Below are 22,051 nucleotides of genomic sequence, written 5' to 3'. Positions count from 1 at the left end.
GGAAGGGAATGGAATGGAATGGAATGGAATGGAGTGGAATGGAATGGAATGGAATGGAATGGAGAGGAGTGTAGTGGTGTGGAGTGAAATGAAGTGGAGTGTCGTGGAGGAGAGTGGAATGGAGTGGAATGGAATGAAGAGGAAAGGAACGGAGTGGAGTGGAATGGAACGGAGTGGAGTGGAATGGAATCCAATGGAATGAAATGGAATTGAATCGAATGGAATGAAGAAATATGTGGAGGGATTTGGCCACTGCGCTGGAGCCTGCGTGACAGAGGGAGATCCTGTCGATAAAACAGAGTGGAATGGAAGGGTTTGGAATGGAATGGAATGGAACGTATTGGAGTGGAGTTGAGTGGAATTGATAGGAGTGGAGTGGCATGCACTGGAATGGAATGGAATGCAATGGAATGTAATGGAATGATGAAATGATATGTGAGCAGAGATTGTCTCACTGCACTCCACGCTGGGTGACAGAGTGAGATACTCTTGAAAGAAAGAAATGGAATGGAAAGAATTTTTAATTGGGTGGATTCGAGTGGACTGAAGTAGAGTGCAGTGGAATGGAGAGGAATGGAATGGAATCGGATGTAAAGGAATGGAATGATGTGGAGTGGAGTGGTGAGGAGTGTAGTGCTGTGGAATGGAGCAGAAAGTAATGGGATGGTGTGGAGTGGAGTGCAGTGCAGTGGAGTGGAGAGGAGTGCAATGGCGTGGAATGGAATCGGATGTAAAGGAACGTACTGGAGTGGAGTGGAGTGGAAAGGAGTGGAATGGAATGGAATTGAATGTAATGGAAAGCAAAGGAATGGAATGGGATGCAATGGAATTTAATGCAATAGAATGCAGTTCAATAGAGAGTTGACATGTAATGTGAGCTGAGATTGTGCCTAAGCTCTCCAGGCTGTTTGACACAGTGATATCGTGTCGAAAGAATGGAATGGAATGCAGTGGTGTGAAATGGAATGGAATGTAGTGGACAGGAGTAGAATGGAGTGGAGTGAAGAGTAACAGAGTGGAATGGAATGGGATGCAGTGGAATGGAATGCAGTGGAGTGGAGTGAAATAGAAAGAAATGGAATGGGATGGAATGGAATGCAATGGAATGGAGAAGAGAAATGTGAGCTGAGATTGTGTGACTACACTCCAGCCTTAGTGACCGAGAGAGATTCTGTGGAAGGAAAGAACTGATTTCAAAGGAGTGGAATGGAAGGGAATGTAGTACAGTGGAGTAGAGTGGAATGGAGTGAAACAGAATAGAATGGAGTGGAATGCAATGGAATGGAATGGAATGGAGAGGAGTGGAATAGAGAGGAGTGCACTGCAATGGAGTGGAGTGGAGTGGAAGGGAGTGGAATGCAATGGAATGTAGTGGATTGCAGTGGAGTGGAATGCAATAGAATGTAGTGGAGTGCAGTGGAGTGGAATGGAATGGAGTGGACAGGAGTGGAAGTAGTAGAGTAGACTGGAATGGAATAGAATGGAACAGAATGCAGTGGATTGGAGGGGAGTGGAGGTGAGTGGAGTGGCATGGAGTGGAATGGAATGGAATGGAGTGAAATGGAATCCAATGGATTCTAATGGAGTGGAGTGGAGTGGAGTGGAATGGAGAGGAGTCAAATGGAATGGAAGGGAATGCAACGGAACGCAGTGGTGTGGATTGGAATGCAGTGAAATGGAGTACTATGGAATCTAAAGGAGTGGAGTGGAGTCTAGTGGAGTGGAATGGAATGGAACCAAATGGAATGGAATGGCACGGAATGGAGTGGAGTAGAGTGGAGTGGGAAGGAAGGGAGATGAGTGGAATGGAGAGGAATGGAATGGAGTGGAGTGGATTGGATTGGAATGAACTGGAATGGAGAGGAATGGAATGAAGTGGAATGGAATGGACTGCAATGGAATTGAATGGAGTGAAATGGAGAGGAGTGGAGTGGAGTGGAATGGAGTGGAAATGAATGGAATGGAGTGGAATGGAAGGGAATGGAGACAAGTGCATAGGAATTGAATGAAGCAGATTGGAGTGGAGTGGAGTGGAGTGGCATGGAATGGAATGAAGTGGAAGGGAATGCAATGGAGTGGAATGTAATGGAATAAAATGGAATGGAGTGGAATGGAGAGGAATGGAGTGGAGTGGAGTGGAATGGAGGGGAGTAAGAGGAAGAGAATGGAATGGAATCGAAAGGAGGGAAGTGCAATTGTGTGGAGTGGAGTGGAGATGAAAGGAGTGGAGTGATGTGGAGTCGAGAGGAAAGGAATGGAATGGTATGGAATGGAGTTAAGTGGAGTGGAATGGAGTGGAAGGTAATAGAGTGGAATGAAAAGGAGTGGATTGGAATGGAGTGAAGTGGAATGGAGTGGAATGTAGTGGAGTAGAATGGAGTGGGTTGCAGAGGAGTGGAATGGAGTGGAATGGAAGGGAATGGAATGGAATGTAGTGGAAAGGAATGGAATGGAGTGGATTGAAATTGAATGGAAAGGATTGGAGTGCAGTGGACTGGAGGGGAGTGGAATAAAATGGAGTATAGTGCAGTTGAATGGAGTGGACAGGAGTGGAGATGAGTGGAGTGGACTGAAATGGAATGGAATGGAGTGGAGTGGAATGGTGTGGAGTGGGGTGGAAAGGAATGGAACAGAATGGAATGGAGAGGAATGGAGTGGCATGTAGTGGAGTTGAGTGAAGTGGAAAGGAATGGAATTGAATGGAATTGAATGGAGTGGAGTGGAGTGCAATAGAATGGAGTGGAGTGGAGTGGAATGCAGTGGAGTAGATTTTAGTGGAATGGAGTGTAGTGGAATGGAATGGAATGGCATGGAATGGAATGGAACAGGGGCGGAGATAGTGCGAGTGTGCTCCAGGCTATGTGACAGAGTGAGATAACATTGAAAGAAAGGAATGGAATGGAATGGAATGGAGTGGACTGCATGGGAACAGAGTGGAGTGAAGTGGAGTGGCATGGAATGGAGAGAACTGGAATGAGATGGAATGGAATGGATTGAAATGGAGCGGAGTGAGGTGGAGCGGAATACAGTGCAATGGAGATGAATGCAAGGGGATGGCGTGAAATGGAGTGGAGTGGAATGCAGTTAAGTGTAGAGGAGTGTAAAGCAGTGGAATGCAATTGGATGTAACCCAATGTTGTGGAGTGGACTGGAGTAGAATGGAAGGAAATGGAACGGAGCAGAGCCTAGCAGAGCTGAATGGAGTGGATCGGAAAGAAAAGGAACAGAACAGAACGGGAGCTGAGACTGTGCCACTGCACTCCATGCTGAGTGACAGAGTGAGATACTCTCGAAAGAAAGGAAAAGAATGCAATGGAGTACAACAGAACGGAATGGAATGGAATGGAATGGAATGGAATAGAATGGAGTAGAATGGAATGGAATGGAGTGGATTGGAGTGAAGTGGAGTGGAGTGGAATGGAATGGAGAGAAATGGAATGGGATGGAATGGAATGGAATGAACCGGAGTTGATTGAGGTGGAGAGGATAGCAGTGGAATGGAGTGGAATGGAATGAGAAGGAGTGGAATTGAGAGGAGAGCATTGCAGCAAAGTGGAGGAGTGGAATGGAGTGGAATGGATTTGGATGTAATGGAATGTAGTGGAGTGGAGTAGAGTTGAGTGGAACGGAGGAGAATAGAATAGAATTGAAAGTCATGGAATGGAAAGCAGTGGAAGGGAATGGAATGCAAAGAATGGAGTGGAGTGGAAAGGAGTAGAATGGAATGGAGTGGAACGGCATGGAATGAAATAGAATGGAATGGAATGGAGTGGGAAAGATTGGAGTGTAGTTTAATGGAGTGGAATAGAATGGAGTGGAGTGGAGTGGAGGGAGGAGGAATGGAGTAGAATGGAATGGAATGGAAAGGAATGGAATGGAATGTAGTGGATTGGAAAGGGAGTGGAGTGGAGTAGAATGGATTGGAATGGAATGGAATGGAGTGACGTGGAATAGTTTGGAAAGGAATGGCATGGAATGGAGTAGAGTGGAATGGAGGGGAATGGAATGGAATGGAATTGAGTGAAATGGAGTGGAATGGAGTGGAGTGGAGAGGAATGGAATGGAGTGGAAAGGTCTGAAAGGAGTGGAATGGAGTGGAGTGGAATGCAATGGAGTAGATTGGAAGGAAGTGGAAAGGAATGGAATGGAGAGAAGTAGAGTAGAATGGAGTGGATTGGAATGGAGGGGAGCAGAGTGGAGTTAACAGCAGTGGATTGGAATACAGTGGATGGAGTAGAGTGGAAGGGTGTGGAATTATATGGAATGGAATGGATTGGATTTGATTGGAGTGGAAGGGAGTGGAGTGGAGTTGAAAGTAGAGGAATCGAAAGAAGTGGAAAGGAGTGGAGTAGAGTGGATTAGAGTGGATTGGAATCGACTGGAGTGGAGTGGAATGGTGTGGAAACGAATGGAATTGAGGGGAGTGGAATGGAACGAAATGGAATGGAATGTAGTGGAATGGAGAGGAGTGGAGTGGACTGGAGTGGAATGTAATCGAATGGAGTGTACTGAAGTGGAATGTATTTGAGAGGAGGGTAATGGACAGGAATTGAGTGGAGTGGAGTGGAGTGAAATACATCGGAATGGCATGGAATTGAATGGAATGGAGGGGAGTGGAATACAGTGGAGTGGAGTCGATTGGAGTGGTGAGGAATAGAACGGAGTGGCATGGAATGGAGCACAGTGGAATGCAATGGAGTGGAGTGGATTGGAAAAGGGTGTAGTGGAGTGACGATGGGTGAAGTGGAATGGAATGGAGTGGAGTGCAGAGGAGTCTCATGGAATGGAATGGAATGGAATGGAACACAATGGAAGCTGAGATTGTACCACTGAGCTCCAGGATGGGTGACAGAGTGTGATACTCTCGAAAGAAAGGAATGGAATTGAATGCAGTGGAATGGAATGGAATGCAATGGGGTGCATTGGAGTGGAATGGAGTGAAGTGAAGTGGATAGGAGTGGAATGGAGAGGAATGGAACGGAATGGAATGGAATGAAGTGGACTGGAGTGGGGTGGAGTTGAGTGCAATGGAATAGAGCAAAATGGAATCAAATGCAGTGAAATGGAGTAGAGAGGAGTGCAGTAGAGTGGAAAGGAGTGCAATGGAGTGGAATGGAATCGGAAGTAATGGAAAGTAGTGGAGTGGATGGAACGGAAAGGAAAAGAGTGGAGCGGAGTGGAATGGAACGGAGCAGGAGGTGGGATGGGGCCACTGCACTCCAGGCTGGCTGACTGAGTGAGATATTCTCGAAATAAAGGAATGGAATGGAATGCCGTAGAATGGAATGGAACGGAGTGGAGTGGAGTGGAATGGAGTGAGTTGGAGCAGAGTGGAATGAAGAATGCCATGGGATGGAAGGGAATTGAATGAAATGCAGTGGAGTGCAGTGGAGTGCATTGCAGTGGAATGGAGCAGAATGGAATGGAAAGGAGTGGAATGGACAGGAGAGGAGTGCACTGGAGAGGAGAGGATAGGAAAGCAGTGGAATGGAATTGGATGTAATGGAACGTAGAGGAGTGGATTGGAATGGAGTGGGCCAGAGTGGAATGGAATGGAATGCAATGGAAAGGAATGGAGTGGAGTAGAATGGAATGGAATGGATTGGAATGGAACGGAGTGGAATGAAATGTAGTGGAGTGGAGTGAATTGGAGTGGAATGGAATGGAGTGGAGTGGAGTGGAATGTGATAGAATGGAGAGGAGGGGAATGGAGCAGAATGGAATGGAGTGCAGCGGAATGGAGTGGAGGTGAATGGAATCTAATGGAGTGGAATGGAACAGAGTGGAATGGAATGGAGTGCAATAGACTAGAATTGAGTGTAGTGTAGTGGAATTTAGTGGAATGGACTGGAATGGAGTGGATTGGAATGGAATTGAGAGGAATGGAATGGAATGGAATGGAATGGAATGGAATGGAATGGAATGGAATGGAAAGGAAAGGAATAGAATTGAATGCAACGGAATTAAAAGAATGCTATGGAATGCAATGGAATAGAATGCAATGGAATGTATAGTTGACATGTAATATGAGCTGAGATTGTGACACTGCACTCCAGCCAGGGTGACATAGTGATATCCTGTCGAAAGAAGTGAATGGAATGCAATGGTGTGAAATGGAATGGAATGAAACGGAATGGAGTGGAGTGGAAGGGAATGGAGTGGAATGGAAGCGAATGCAGTGGAGTGGAGTGGGGTGGAGTGGAATGAAATGGAACGCAGTGGACTGTAATGGCATGGAGTGGAAAGAAGTAGAGTGGAATGGAGTGGAATGGAATGGACTGGCATAGAATGGAGTGGAATTGAAAGCAATGGAGTGTATTGGAAAGGAATGGAAAGGAGTAGAGTGGAGTAGAGTGGTGTGGAGTGGAGTGGAATGGAGCTGAGTGTGCTTCAATGGAGTACAATGGAATGGAACGGAGTGGAATGGAATGGAATGATATGAGGTGGATTGGAGTGGAATGTAGTGGAGTGGAATGGAATGGAATAGAATGGAATGGAGTAGAGTGTAATGGAATGCAGTGGCGATAAGTGGAGTGGAATGGAATGCATTGGAGTAGAGTGGAGTGGAATGGAATGGAGTGGAGGGGAGTGGAGGGGAGTGGAGTGGAATGGAATTGAGTGAAGTGGAGTGTAGTTGAATGGAATATCGTGGTGTGGAGTGGAGTGGAAGTGAATGGAGTGAATAGGAGTGTAATGAACTGGAAGGTAACTGAGTGGAATGGAGTCGAATGGAGTGGAATGGAGTAGAGTGGATTAGAGTGGAATGGTGTCGAACGGACTGGAATGGAATGGAATGGAGTGGAATGGAATTGAATGAAATGGAATGCAGTAGAGTGGAATGGAGTGGAGTGGAGTGGAGTGGAATGAAATGAAATGGAAGGGAGTGGAGAGAAACGCAGTTGATTGGAGTGGAGTGGATTGGAAAGGAATGGAAAGGAGTGGGATGGAGTCGTATGGATTGGAGTGGAATGGAGTGGAATGGAATGAAGTGGAAAGGAGTGGAACGGAGTGAAATTGAATTTAGTGGACTGGAGTGGAATGGAGTTAAATGGAATGGAATGGAATGGAGTGGAATGGAATGGAATGGAGTGGAGTGGAACGGAATAGAATGGTTTGGAATGGAATAGAATGGAATGGAGAGGAGTGGAGAGGAATGGAATGGATTGGAGTGAAGTGGAGTGGAATGGAATTGAGTGGAGCGGAGAGGAAAGGAATGGAATGGAGTGGAATGGAATGGCATGGAATGGAGTGGAATGGAATGGATAGTAGTGGAGTGGAGTGGAGTGGATTGGAGTGTAGTGGAAGGGAATGGAGTGCAGTGTAATGGACTGGAATGGAGCAGAGCAGAATGGAGTGGACTGGAGTGGAGTGGAATGGAATGGGATGGAATGGAATGGGAGCTGAGATTTTACCAATGTGCTCTAGGCAGGGTGACTGAGTGTCATACTCTCAAAAGAAAGGAATGGAATGGAACGCAGTGGAATGGAATGGAACAGAGTGGACATTTGTGGAGTGGAATGTGGAGGAATGGAATGAAATGGAACGTAATGGCATGAATTGGAGTGGTGTGGGGTGGAATGGATTATAGTGGAATGAGGTGGAAAGGAATGGGATGGAGTGGAATGAAGTGGAGTGCAGTGGAGTGGAACGGAGTTGAATGGCATAGAATTGAGAGGATAGTAGTGGAATGTAATGGAATGCAATGGAATCCATCATAATAGAATATAATACAATGGAAAGTTGAGATGTAGTTTGAGCTGAGATTGTGCCACTGCACTCCAGACTGGGTGACACGTTATATCCTGTGGATAGAAAGCAATGGAATGCAATAGAGTGAAATGGAATGGAGTGGAATGGAATTGAATGGAGTAGAGTGGAGTGGAGTGGAGTGGATTCGAATGGAGACGAATGGAATGGGACGGAATGGAATGGAACGGAGTGGAGTGGATTATCGTGGAGTGAAATAGAATGGAATGCAATGGGTTGGAATGGAATGCAATGGACTGCTGAAAGGAAATGTGAGCTGTTATTGTTCCACTGCACTCCAGCCTTTGTGACGGAATGAAATCCTGTGGAAAAAAAGGAAGGGAATGGAATGGAATGGAATGGAATGGAGTGGAATGGAATGGAATGGAATGGAATGGAGAGGAGTGTAGTGGTGTGGAGTGAAATGAAGTGGAGTGTCGTGGAGGAGAGTGGAATGGAGTGGAATGGAATGAAGAGGAAAGGAACGGAGTGGAGTGGAATGGAACGGAGTGGAGTGGAATGGAATCCAATGGAATGAAATGGAATTGAATCGAATGGAATGAAGAAATATGTGGAGGGATTTGGCCACTGCGCTGGAGCCTGCGTGACAGAGGGAGATCCTGTCGATAAAACAGAGTGGAATGGAAGGGTTTGGAATGGAATGGAATGGAACGTATTGGAGTGGAGTTGAGTGGAATTGATAGGAGTGGAGTGGCATGCACTGGAATGGAATGGAATGCAATGGAATGTAATGGAATGATGAAATGATATGTGAGCTGAGATTGTCTCACTGCACTCCACGCTGGGTGACAGAGTGAGATACTCTTGAAAGAAAGAAATGGAATGGAAAGAATTTTTAATTGGGTGGATTCGAGTGGACTGAAGTAGAGTGCAGTGGAATGGAGAGGAATGGAATGGAATCGGATGTAAAGGAATGGAATGATGTGGAGTGGAGTGGTGAGGAGTGTAGTGCTGTGGAATGGAGCAGAAAGTAATGGGATGGTGTGGAGTGGAGTGCAGTGCAGTGGAGTGGAGAGGAGTGCAATGGCGTGGAATGGAATCGGATGTAAAGGAACGTACTGGAGTGGAGTGGAGTGGAAAGGAGTGGAATGGAATGGAATTGAATGTAATGGAAAGCAAAGGAATGGAATGGGATGCAATGGAATTTAATGCAATAGAATGCAGTTCAATAGAGAGTTGACATGTAATGTGAGCTGAGATTGTGCCTAAGCTCTCCAGGCTGTTTGACACAGTGATATCGTGTCGAAAGAATGGAATGGAATGCAGTGGTGTGAAATGGAATGGAATGTAGTGGACAGGAGTAGAATGGAGTGGAGTGAAGAGTAACAGAGTGGAATGGAATGGGATGCAGTGGAATGGAATGCAGTGGAGTGGAGTGAAATAGAAAGAAATGGAATGGGATGGAATGGAATGCAATGGAATGGAGAAGAGAAATGTGAGCTGAGATTGTGTGACTACACTCCAGCCTTAGTGACCGAGAGAGATTCTGTGGAAGGAAAGAACTGATTTCAAAGGAGTGGAATGGAAGGGAATGTAGTACAGTGGAGTAGAGTGGAATGGAGTGAAACAGAATAGAATGGAGTGGAATGCAATGGAATGGAATGGAATGGAGAGGAGTGGAATAGAGAGGAGTGCACTGCAATGGAGTGGAGTGGAGTGGAAGGGAGTGGAATGCAATGGAATGTAGTGGACTGCAGTGGAGTGGAATGCAATAGAATGTAGTGGAGTGCAGTGGAGTGGAATGGAATGGAGTGGACAGGAGTGGAAGTAGTAGAGTAGACTGGAATGGAATAGAATGGAACAGAATGCAGTGGATTGGAGGGGAGTGGAGGTGAGTGGAGTGGCATGGAGTGGAATGGAATGGAATGGAGTGAAATGGAATCCAATGGATTCTAATGGAGTGGAGTGGAGTGGAGTGGAATGGAGAGGAGTCGAATGGAATGGAAGGGAATGCAACGGAACGCAGTGGTGTGGATTGGAATGCAGTGAAATGGAGTACTATGGAATCTAAAGGAGTGGAGTGGAGTCTAGTGGAGTGGAATGGAATGGAACCAAATGGAATGGAATGGCACGGAATGGAGTGGAGTAGAGTGGAGTGGGAAGGAAGGGAGATGAGTGGAATGGAGAGGAATGGAATGGAGTGGAGTGGATTGGATTGGAATGAACTGGAATGGAGAGGAATGGAATGAAGTGGAATGGAATGGACTGCAATGGAATTGAATGGAGTGAAATGGAGAGGAGTGGAGTGGAGTGGAATGGAGTGGAAATGAATGGAATGGAGTGGAATGGAAGGGAATGGAGACAAGTGGATAGGAATTGAATGAAGCAGATTGGAGTGGAGTGGAGTGGAGTGGCATGGAATGGAATGAAGTGGAAGGGAATGCAATGGAGTGGAATGTAATGGAATAAAATGGAATGGAGTGGAATGGAGAGGAATGGAGTGGAGTGGAGTGGAATGGAGGGGAGTAAGAGGAAGAGAATGGAATGGAATCGAAAGGAGGGAAGTGCAATTGTGTGGAGTGGAGTGGAGATGAAAGGAGTGGAGTGATGTGGAGTCGAGAGGAAAGGAATGGAATGGAATGGAATGGAGTTAAGTGGAGTGGAATGGAGTGGAAGGTAATAGAGTGGAATGAAAAGGAGTGGATTGGAATGGAGTGAAGTGGAATGGAGTGGAATGTAGTGGAGTAGAATGGAGTGGGTTGCAGAGGAGTGGAATGGAGTGGAATGGAAGGGAATGGAATGGAATGTAGTGGAAAGGAATGGAATGGAGTGGATTGAAATTGAATGGAAAGGATTGGAGTGCAGTGGACTGGAGGGGAGTGGAATAAAATGGAGTATAGTGCAGTTGAATGGAGTGGACAGGAGTGGAGATGAGTGGAGTGGACTGAAATGGAATGGAATGGAGTGGAGTGGAATGGTGTGGAGTGGGGTGGAAAGGAATGGAACAGAATGGAATGGAGAGGAATGGAGTGGCATGTAGTGGAGTTGAGTGAAGTGGAAAGGAATGGAATTGAATGGAATTGAATGGAGTGGAGTGGAGTGCAATAGAATGGAGTGGAGTGGAGTGGAATGCAGTGGAGTAGATTTTAGTGGAATGGAGTGTAGTGGAATGGAATGGAATGGCATGGAATGGAATGGAACAGGGGCGGAGATAGTGCGAGTATGCTCCAGGCTATGTGACAGAGTGAGATAACATTGAAAGAAAGGAATGGAATGGAATGGAATGGAGTGGACTGCATGGGAACAGAGTGGAGTGAAGTGGAGTGGCATGGAATGGAGAGAACTGGAATGAGATGGAATGGAATGGATTGAAATGGAGCGGAGTGAGGTGGAGCGGAATACAGTGCAATGGAGATGAATGCAAGGGGATGGCGTGAAATGGAGTGGAGTGGAATGCAGTTAAGTGTAGAGGAGTGTAAAGCAGTGGAATGCAATTGGATGTAACCCAATGTTGTGGAGTGGACTGGAGTAGAATGGAAGGAAATGGAACGGAGCAGAGTCTAGCAGAGCTGAATGGAGTGGATCGGAAAGAAAAGGAACAGAACAGAACGGGAGCTGAGACTGTGCCACTGCACTCCATGCTGAGTGACAGAGTGAGATACTCTCGAAAGAAAGGAAAAGAATGCAATGGAGTACAACAGAACGGAATGGAATGGAATGGAATGGAATGGAATAGAATGGAGTAGAATGGAATGGAATGGAGTGGATTGGAGTGAAGTGGAGTGGAGTGGAATGGAATGGAGAGAAATGGAATGGGATGGAATGGAATGGAATGAACCGGAGTTGATTGAGGTGGAGAGGATAGCAGTGGAATGGAGCGGAATGGAATGAGAAGGAGTGGAATTGAGAGGAGAGCATTGCAGCAAAGTGGAGGAGTGGAATGGAGTGGAATGGATTTGGATGTAATGGAATGTAGTGGAGTGGAGTAGAGTTGAGTGGAACGGAGGAGAATAGAATAGAATTGAAAGTAATGGAATGGAAAGCAGTGGAAGGGAATGGAATGCAAAGAATGGAGTGGAGTGGATAGGAGTAGAATGGAATTTAGTGGAACGGAGTGGAATGGAATAGAATGGAATGGATTGGCGTGGGAAAGTTTGGAGTGCAGTGGAATGGAGTGGAATAGAATGGAGTGGAGTGGAGGGAAGAGGAATGGGGTAGAATGGAATGGAATGGAAAGGAATGGAATGGAATGGAGTGGATTGGAAAGGGAGTGGAGTGGAGTAGAATGGATTGGAATGGAATGGAATGGAATGACGTGGAATAGTTTGGAAAGGAATGGCATGGAATGGAGTAGAGTGGAATGGAGGGGAATGGAATGGAATGGAATTGAGTGGAATGGAGTGGAATGGAGTGGAGTGGAGAGGAATGGAATGGAGTGGAAAGGTCTGAAAGGAGTGGAATGGAGTGGAGTGGAATGCAATGGAGTTGATTGGAATGAAGTTGGAAGGAATGGAATGGAGAGAAGTAGAGTAGAACGGAGTGGATTGGAATGGAGGGGAGCAGAGTGGAGTTAACAGAAGTGGATTGGAATACAGTGGATGGAGTAGAGTGGAAGGGAGTGGAATTATATGGAATGGAATGGATTGGATTGGATTGGAGTGGAAGGGAGTGGAGTGGAGTTGAAAGTAGAGGAATCGAAAGAAGTGGAAAGGAGTGGAGTACAGTGGATTAGAGTGGTTTGGAATGGAATGGAGTGGAGTGGACTGGTGTGGAAACGAATGGAAGGGAGGGGAGTGGAATGGAACGAAATGGAATGGAATGTAGTGGAATGGAGAGTAGTGGAGTGGACTGGAGTGGAATGTAATCGAATGCAGTGTACTGGAGTGGAATGTATTTGAGAGGAGGGTAATGGACAGGAATTGAGTGGAGTGGAGTGGAGTGAAATACATCGGAATGGCATGGAAATGAATGGAATGGAGGGGAGTGGAATGCAGTGGAGTGGAGTCGATTGGAGTGGTGAGGAATAGAACGCAGTGGCATGGAATGGAGCACAGTGGAATGCAATGGAGTGGAGTGGATTGGAAAGGGGTGGAGTAGAGTGACGATGGGTGAAGTGGAATGGAATGGAGTGGAGTGCAGAGGAGTCTCATGAATGGAATGTAATGGAATGGAACGCAATGGAAGCTGAGATTGTACCACTGCGCTCCAGGATGGGTGACAGAGTGTGATACTCTCGAAAGAAAGGAATGGAATGGATTGCAGTGGAATGGAATGGAATGCAATGGGGTACATTGGAGTGGAGTGTACTGAAGTGAAGTTTACTGGAGTGGAATGGAGAGGAATGGAACGGAATGGAATGGAATGAAGTGGACTGGAGTGGGGTGGAGTTGAGTGCAATGGAATGGAGCGAAATGGAATCAGATGCAGTGAAATGGAGTAGAGAGGAGTGCAGTAGAGTGGAAAGGAGTGCAATGGAGTGGAATGGAATCGGAAGTAATGGAAAGTATTGGAGTGGATGGAACGGAAAGGAAAGGAGTGGAGCGGAGTGGAATGGAACGGAGCGGGAGGCGGGATGGGGCCACTGCACTCCAGGCTGGCTGACTGAGTGAGATATTCTCGAAATAAAGGAATGGAATGGAATGCCGTAGAATGGAATGGAATGGAGTGGAGTGTAGTGGAATGGAGTGAGTTGGAGCAGAGTGGAATGAAGAATGCCGTGGGATGGAAGGGAATTGAATGAAATGCAGTGGAGTGCAGTGGAGTGCATTGCAGTGGAATGGAGCAGAATGGAATGGAAAGGAGTGGAATGGACAGGAGTGGAGTGCACTGGAGAGGAGCGGATAGGAATGCAGTGGAATGGAATTGAATGTAATGGAACGTAGAGGTGTGGAGTGGAATGGAGTGGGCCAGAGTGGAATGGAATGGAATGCAATGGAAAGGAATGGAGTGGAATAGAATGGAATGGAATGGAACGGATTGGAATGAAATGTAGTGGAGTGGAGTGAAATGGAGTGGAATGGAATGGAGTGGAGTGGAGTGGAATGTGATAGAATGGAGAGGAGGGGAATGGAGCAGAATGGAATGGAGTGCAGCGGAATGGAGTGGAGTGGAATGGAATCAAATGGAGTGGAATGGAACAGAGTGGAATGGAATGGAGTGCAATAGACTAGAATTGAGTGTAGTGTAGTGGAATTTAGAGGAATGGACTGGAATGGAGTGGAATGCAATGGAATTGAGAGGAATGGAATGGAATGGAATGGAATGGAAAGGAATAGAATTGAATGCAACGGAATTAAAAGAATGCAATGGAATGCAATGGAATAGAATGCAATGGAATGTATAGTTGACATGTAATATGAGCTGAGATTGTGACACTGCACTCCAGCCAGGGTGACATAGTGATATCCTGTCGTAAGAAGTGAATGGAATGCAATGGAATGAAATGGAATGGAATCAAATGAAATGGAGTGGAGTGGAAGGGAATGGAGTGGAATGAAAGCGAATGCAGTGGAGTGGAGCGGGGTGGAGTGGAATGAAATGGAATGCAGTGGACTGTAATGGCATGAAGTGGAAAGAAGTAGAGTGGAATGGAGTGGAATGGAATGGACTGGCATAGAATGGAGTGGAATTGAATGCAATGGAGTGGATTGGAAAGGAATGGAAAGGAGTAGAGTGGAGTAGAGTGGTGTGGAGTGGAGTGGAATGGAGCTGAATGTACTTCAATGGGGTACAATGGAGTGGAACGGAGTGGAATGGAATGGAATGATATGAGGTGGATTGGAGCGGAATGTAGTGGAGTGGAATGGAATGGAATAGAATGGAATGGAGTAGAGTGTAATGGAATGCAGTGGCGATAAGTGGAGTGGAATGGAATGCATTGGAGTAGAGTGGAGTGGAATGGAATGGAATGGAGTGGAGTGGAGGGGAGTGGAGTGGAATGGAATTGAGTGAAGTGGAGTGCAGTTGAATGGAATATCGTGGTGTGGGGTGGAGTGGAAGTGAATGGAGTGAATAGGAGTGGAATGGAGTGGAAGGTAACGGAGTGGAATGGAGTCGAATGGAGTGGAATGGAGCAGAGTGGATTAGAGTGGAATGGTGTCGAACGGACTGGAATGGAATGGAATGGAGTGGAAAGGAATTGAATCAAATGGAATGGAGTGGAGTGGAATGGAGTGGAGTGTAGTGGAGTGGAATGAAATGAAATGGAAGGGAGTGGAGAGAAACGCAGTTGATTGGAGTGGAGTGGAGTGGAAAGGAATGGCAAGGAGTGGGATGGAGTCGTATGGATTGGAGTGGAATGGAGTGGAATGGAATGAAGTGGAAAGGAGTGGAACGGAGTGAAATTGAATTTAGTGGACTGGAGTGGAATGGAGTTAAATGGAATGGAATGGAATGGAGTGGAATGGAATGGAATGGAGTGGAGTGGAATGGAATAGAATGGAATGGAATGGAATAGAATGGAATGGAGTGGAGTGGAGAGGAGTGGAATGGATTGGAGTGAAGTGGAGTGGAATGGAATTGAGTAGAGCGGAGAGGAAAGGAATGGAATGGAGTGGAGTGGAATGGCATGGAATGGAGTGGAATGGAATGGATAGTAGTGGAGTGGAGTGGAGTGGATTGGAGTGGAGTGGAAGGGAATGCAGTGCAGTGTAATGGACTGGAATGGAGCAGAGCAGAATGGAGTGGACTGGAGTGGAGTGGAATGGAATGGGATGGAATGGAATGGGAGCTGAGATTTTACCAATGTGCTCTAGGCAGGGTGACTGAGTGTCATACTCTCAAAAGAAAGGAATGGAATGGAACGCAGTGGAATGGAATGGAACAGAGTGGACATTAGTGGAGTGGAATGTGGAGGAATGGAATGAAATGGAACGTAATGGCATGAATTGGGTTGGTGTGGGGTGGAATGGATTATAGTGGAATGGGGTGGAAAGGAATGGGATGGAGTGGAATGAAGTGGAGTGCAGTGGAGTGGAACGGAGTTAAATGGCATAGAATTGAGAGGACAGTAGTGGAATGTAATGGAATGCAATGGAATCCATTGTAATAGAATATAATACAATGGAAAGTTGAGATGTAGTTTGAGCTGAGATTGTGCCACTGCACTCCAGACTGGGTGAGACGTTCTATCCTGTGGATAGAAAGGAATGGAATGCAATAGAGTGAAATGGAATGGAGTGGAATGGAATTGAATGGAATGGAGTGGAGTGGAGTGGAGTGGATTCGAATGGAGACGAATGGAATGGGACGGAGTGGAATGGAACGGAGTGGAGTGGAGTATCGTGGAGTGAAATAGAATGGAATGCAATGGGTTGGAATGGAATGCAATGGACTGCTGAAAGGAAATGTGAGCTGTTATTGTTCCACTGCACTCCAGCCTTTGTGACGGAATGAAATCCTGTGGAAAAAAAGGAATGGAATGGAATGGAATGGAATGGAATGGAATGGAATGGAATGGAGAGGAGTGTAGTGGTGTGGAGTGAAATGGAATGGAGTGTCGTGGAGGAGAGTGGAATGGAGTGGAATGGAATGAAGAGGAAAGGAACGGAGTGGAGTGGAATGGAACGGAGTGGAGTGGAATGGAATCCAATGGAATGAAATGGAATTGAATCGAATGGAATGAAGAAATATGTGCAGTGATTTGGCCACTGCGCTGGAGCCTGCGTGACAGAGGGAGATCCTGTCGATAAAACAGAGTGGAATGGAAGGGATTGGAATGGAATGGAATGGAACGTATTGGAGTGGAGTGGAGTGGAATTGAGTGGAGTGGAGTGCACTGGAATGGAATGGAATGCAATGGAATGGAATGGAATGATGAAATGATATGTGAGCTGAGATTGTGCCACTGCACTCCACGCTGGGTGACAGAGTGAGATACTCTTGAAAGAAAGAAATGGAATGGAAAGAATTTTTAATTGGGTGGATTCGAGTGGACTGAAGTAGAGTGCAGTGGAATGGAGAGGAATCGAATGGAATCGGATGTAAAGGAATGGAATGATGTGGAGTGGAGTGGTGAGGAGTGTAGTGCTGTGGAATGGAGCAGAAAGTAATGGGATGGTGTGGAGTGGAGTGCAGTGCAGTGGAGTGGAGAGGAGTGCAATGGCGTGGAATGGAATCGGATGTAAAGGAACGTACTGGAGTGGAGTGGAGTGGAAAGGAGTGGAATAGAATGGAATTGAATGAAATGGACAGCAAAGGAATGGAATGGGATGCAATGGAATTTAATGCAATAGAATGCAGTTCAATAGAGAGTTGACATGTAATGTGAGCTGAGATTGTGCCTAAGCTCTCCAGGCTGTTTGACACTGAGATATCGTGTCGAAAGAATGGAATGGAATGCAGTGGTGTGAAATGGAATGGAATGTAGTGGACAGGAGTAGAATGGAGTGGAGTGAAGAGGAACAGAGTGGAATGGAATGGGATGCATTGGAATGGAATGCAGCGGAGTGGAGTGAAATAGAAAGAAATGGAATGGGATAGAATGGAATGCATTGGAATGGAGAAGAGAAATGTGAGCTGAGATTGTGTGACTACACTCCAGCCTTAGTGAGCGAGAGAGATTCTGTGGAAGGAAAGAACTGATTTGAAAGGAGTGGAATGGAAGGGAATGTAGTACAGTGGAGTAGAGTGGAATGGAGTGAAACAGAATAGAATGGAGTGGAATGCAATGGAATGGAAGGGAATGGAGTGTAGTGGAATAGAGAGGGGTGCCCTGCAATGGAGTGGAGTGGAGTGGAAGGGAGTGGAATGCAATGGAATGTAGTGGAGTGTAGTGGAGTGGAATGGAATGGAGTGGACAGGAGTGGAAGGAGTAGAGTGGACTGGAATGGAATAGAATGGAACAGAATGCAGTGGAGTGGAGGTGAGTGGAAGTGAGTGGAGTGGCATGGAGTGGAATGGAATGGAATGGAGTGAAATGGAATCCAATGGATTGGAATGGAGTGGAGTGGAGTGGAGTGGAATGGAGAGGAGTGGAATGGAATGGAAGGGAATGCAACGGAACGCAGTGGTGTGGATTGGAATGCAGTGAAATGGAGTACTATGGAATCTAAAGGAGTGGAGTCTAGTGGAGTGGAATGGAATGGAACCAAATGGAATGGAATGGCACGGAATGGAGTGGAGTAGAGTGGAGTGGGAAGGAAGGGAGATGAGTGGAATGGAGAGGAATGCAATGGAGTGGAGTGGATTGGATTGGAATGAACTGGAATGGAGAGGAATGGAATGAAGTGGAACGGAATGGACTGCAATGGAATTGAATGGAGTGAAATGGAGAGGAGTGGAGTGGAGTGGAATGGAGTGGAAATGAATGGAATGGAGTGGAATGGAAGGGAATGGAGACAAGTGGATAGGAATTGAATGAAGCAGATTGGAGTGGAGTGGAGTGGAGTGGCATGGAATGGAATGAAGTGGAAGGGAATGCAATGGAGTGGAATGTAATGGAATAAAATGGAATGGAGTGGAATGGAGAGGAATGGAGTGGAGTGGAGTGGAATGGAGGGGAGTAAGAGGAAGAGAATGGAATGGAATCGAAAGGAGGGAAGTGCAATTGTGTGGAGTGGAGTGGAGATGAAAGGAGTGGAGTGATGTGGAGTCGAGAGGAAAGGAATGGAATGGAATGGAATGGAGTTAAGTGGAGTGGAATGGAGTTTAAGGTAATGGAGTGGAATGAAAAGGAGTGGATTGGAATGGAGTGGAATGGAATGGAGTGGAATGGAGTGGAGTAGAATGGAGTGGGTTGCAGAGGAGTGGAATGGAATGGAATGGAAGGGAATGGAACGGAATGTAGAGGAAAGGAATGGAATGCAGTGGATTGAAATTGAATGGAAAGGATTGGAGTGCAGTGGACTGGAGGGGAGTGGAATAAAATGGAGTATAGAGCAGTGGAATGGAGTGGACTGGATTGGAGATGAGTGGAGTGGACTGAAATGGAATGGAATGGAGTGGAATGGAATGGTGTGGAGTGGGGTGGAAAGGAATGGAACAGAATGGAATGGAGAGGAATGGAGTGACATGTAGTGGAGTGGAGTGAAGTGAAAAGGAATGGAATTGAATGGAATTGAATGGAGTGGAGTGGAGTGCAATAGAATGGAGTGGAGTGGAGTGGAATGCAGTGGAGTAGATTTTAGTGGAATGGAGTGTAGTGGAATGGAATGGAATGGCATGGAATGGAATGGAACAGGGGCGGAGATAGTGCGACTGTGCTCCAGGCTATGTGACAGAGTGAGATAACATTGAAAGAAAGGAATGGAATGGAATGGAATGGAGTAGACTGCATGGGAACAGAGTGGAGTGAAGTGGAGTAGCCTGGAATGGAGAGAACTGGAATGAGATGGAATGGAATGGATTGAAATGGAGCGGAGTGAGGTGGAGTGGAATACAGTGCAATGGAGATGAATGCAAGGGGATGGCGTGAAATGGAGTGGAGTGTAATGCAATTAAGTGTAGAGGAGTGTAAAGCAGTGGAATGCAATTGGATGTAACGCAATGTAGTGGAGTGGACTGGAGTAGAATGGAAGGAAATGGAACGGAGCAGAGCCTAGCAGAGCTGAATGGAGTGGAATGGAAAGAAAAGGAACAGAACAGAACGGGAGTTGAGACTGTGCCACTGCACTCCATGCTGAGTGACCGAGTGAGATACTCTCGAAAGAAAGGAAAAGAATGCAATGGAGTACAACAGAACGGAATGGAATGGAATGGAATGGAATGGAATAGAATGGAGTAGAATGGAATGGAATGGAGTGGATTGGAGTGAAGTGGAGTGGAGTGGAATGGAATGGAGAGAAATGGAATGGGATGGAATGGAATGGAATGAACCGGAGTTGATTGAGGTGGAGAGGATAGCAGTGGAATGGAGTGGAATGGAATGAGAAGGAGTGGAATTGAGAGGAGAGCATTGCAGCAAAGTGGAGGAGTGGAATGGAGTGGAATGGATTTGGATGTAATGGAATGTAGTGGAGTGGAGTAGAGTTGAGTGGAACGGAGGAGAATAGAATAGAATTGAAAGTCATGGAATGGAAAGCAGTGGAAGGGAATGGAATGCAAAGAATGGAGTGGAGTGGAAAGGAGTAGAATGGAATGGAGTGGAACGGCATGGAATGAAATAGAATGGAATGGAATGGAGTGGGAAAGATTGGAGTGTAGTTTAATGGAGTGGAATAGAATGGAGTGGAGTGGAGTGGAGGGAGGAGGAATGGAGTAGAATGGAATGGAATGGAAAGGAATGGAATGGAATGTAGTGGATTGGAAAGGGAGTGGAGTGGAGTAGAATGGATTGGAATGGAATGGAATGGAGTGACGTGGAATAGTTTGGAAAGGAATGGCATGGAATGGAGTAGAGTGGAATGGAGGGGAATGGAATGGAATGGAATTGAGTGGAATGGAGTGGAATGGAGTGGAGTGGAGAGGAATGGAATGGAGTGGAAAGGTCTGAAAGGAGTGGAATGGAGTGGAGTGGAATGCAATGGAGTAGATTGGAAGGAAGTGGAAAGGAATGGAATGGAGAGAAGTAGAGTAGAATGGAGTGGATTGGAATGGAGGGGAGCAGAGTGGAGTTAACAGCAGTGGATTGGAATACAGTGGATGGAGTAGAGTGGAAGGGAGTGGAATTATATGGAATGGAATGGATTGGATTGGATTGGAGTGGAAGGGAGTGGAGTGGAGTTGAAAGTAGAGGAATCGAAAGAAGTGGAAAGGAGTGGAGTAGAGTGGATTAGAGTGGATTGGAATCGACTGGAGTGGAGTGGAATGGTGTGGAAACGAATGGAATTGAGGGGAGTGGAATGGAACGAAATGGAATGGAATGTAGTGGAATGGAGAGGAGTGGAGTGGACTGGAGTGGAATGTAATCGAATGGAGTGTACTGAAGTGGAATGTATTTGAGAGGAGGGTAATGGACAGGAATTGAGTGGAGTGGAGTGGAGTGAAATACATCGGAATGGCATGGAATTGAATGGAATGGAGGGGAGTGGAATACAGTGGAGTGGAGTCGATTGGAGTGGTGAGGAATAGAACGGAGTGGCATGGAATGGAGCACAGTGGAATGCAATGGAGTGGAGTGGATTGGAAAAGGGTGTAGTGGAGTGACGATGGGTGAAGTGGAATGGAATGGAGTGAAGTGCAGAGGAGTCTCATGGAATGGAATGGAATGGAATGGAACACAATGGAAGCTGAGATTGTACCACTGAGCTCCAGGATGGGTGACAGAGTGTGATACTCTCGAAAGAAAGGAATGGAATTGAATGCAGTGGAATGGAATGGAATGCAATGGGGTGCATTGGAGTGGAATGGAGTGAAGTGAAGTGGATAGGAGTGGAATGGAGAGGAATGGAACGGAATGGAATGGAATGAAGTGGACTGGAGTGGGGTGGAGTTGAGTGCAATGGAATAGAGCAAAATGGAATCAGATGCAGTGAAATGGAGTAGAGAGGAGTGCAGTAGAGTGGAAAGGAGTGCAATGGAGTGGAATGGAATCGGAAGTAATGGAAAGTAGTGGAGTGGATGGAACGGAAAGGAAAAGAGTGGAGCAGAGTATAATGGAACGGAGCAGGAGGTGGGATGGGGCCACTGCACTCCAGGCTGGCTGACTGAGTGAGATATTCTCGAAATAAAGGAATGGAATGGAATGCCGTAGAATGGAATGGAACGGAGTGGAGTGGAGTGGAATGGAGTGAGTTGGAGCAGAGTGGAATGAAGAATGCCATGGGATGGAAGGGAATTGAATGAAATGCAGTGGAGTGCAGTGGAGTGCATTGCAGTGGAATGGAGCAGAATGGAATGGAAAGGAGTGGAATGGACAGGAGAGGAGTGCACTGGAGAGGAGAGGATAGGAAAGCAGTGGAATGGAATTGGATGTAATGGAACGTAGAGGAGTCGATTGGAATGGAGTGGGCCAGAGTGGAATGGAATGGAATGCAATGGAAAGGAATGGAGTGGAGTAGAATGGAATGGAATGGATTGGAATGGAACGGAGTGGAATGAAATGTAGTGGAGTGGAGTGAATTGGAGTGGAATGGAATGGAGTGGAGTGGAGTGGAATGTGATAGAATGGAGAGGAGGGGAATGGAGCAGAATGGAATGGAGTGCAGCGGAATGGAGTGGAGGTGAATGGAATCTAATGGAGTGGAATGGAACAGAGTGGAATGGAATGGAGTGCAATAGACTAGAATTGAGTGTAGTGTAGTGGAATTTAGTGGAATGGACTGGAATGGAGTGGATTGGAATGGAATTGAGAGGAATGGAATGGAATGGAATGGAATGGAATGGAATGGAATGGAATGGAATGGAATGGAAAGGAAAGGAATAGAATTGAATGCAACGGAATTAAAAGAATGCTATGGAATGCAAT

Source organism: Pongo pygmaeus, chromosome Y, assembly GCF_028885625.2.
Source record: "Pongo pygmaeus isolate AG05252 chromosome Y, NHGRI_mPonPyg2-v2.0_pri, whole genome shotgun sequence".
Classification (NCBI taxonomy): Eukaryota; Metazoa; Chordata; class Mammalia; order Primates; family Hominidae; genus Pongo; species Pongo pygmaeus.
The sequence above is the reverse complement of the archived record's forward strand: the minus strand, read 5'-3'. Positions refer to the sequence as shown.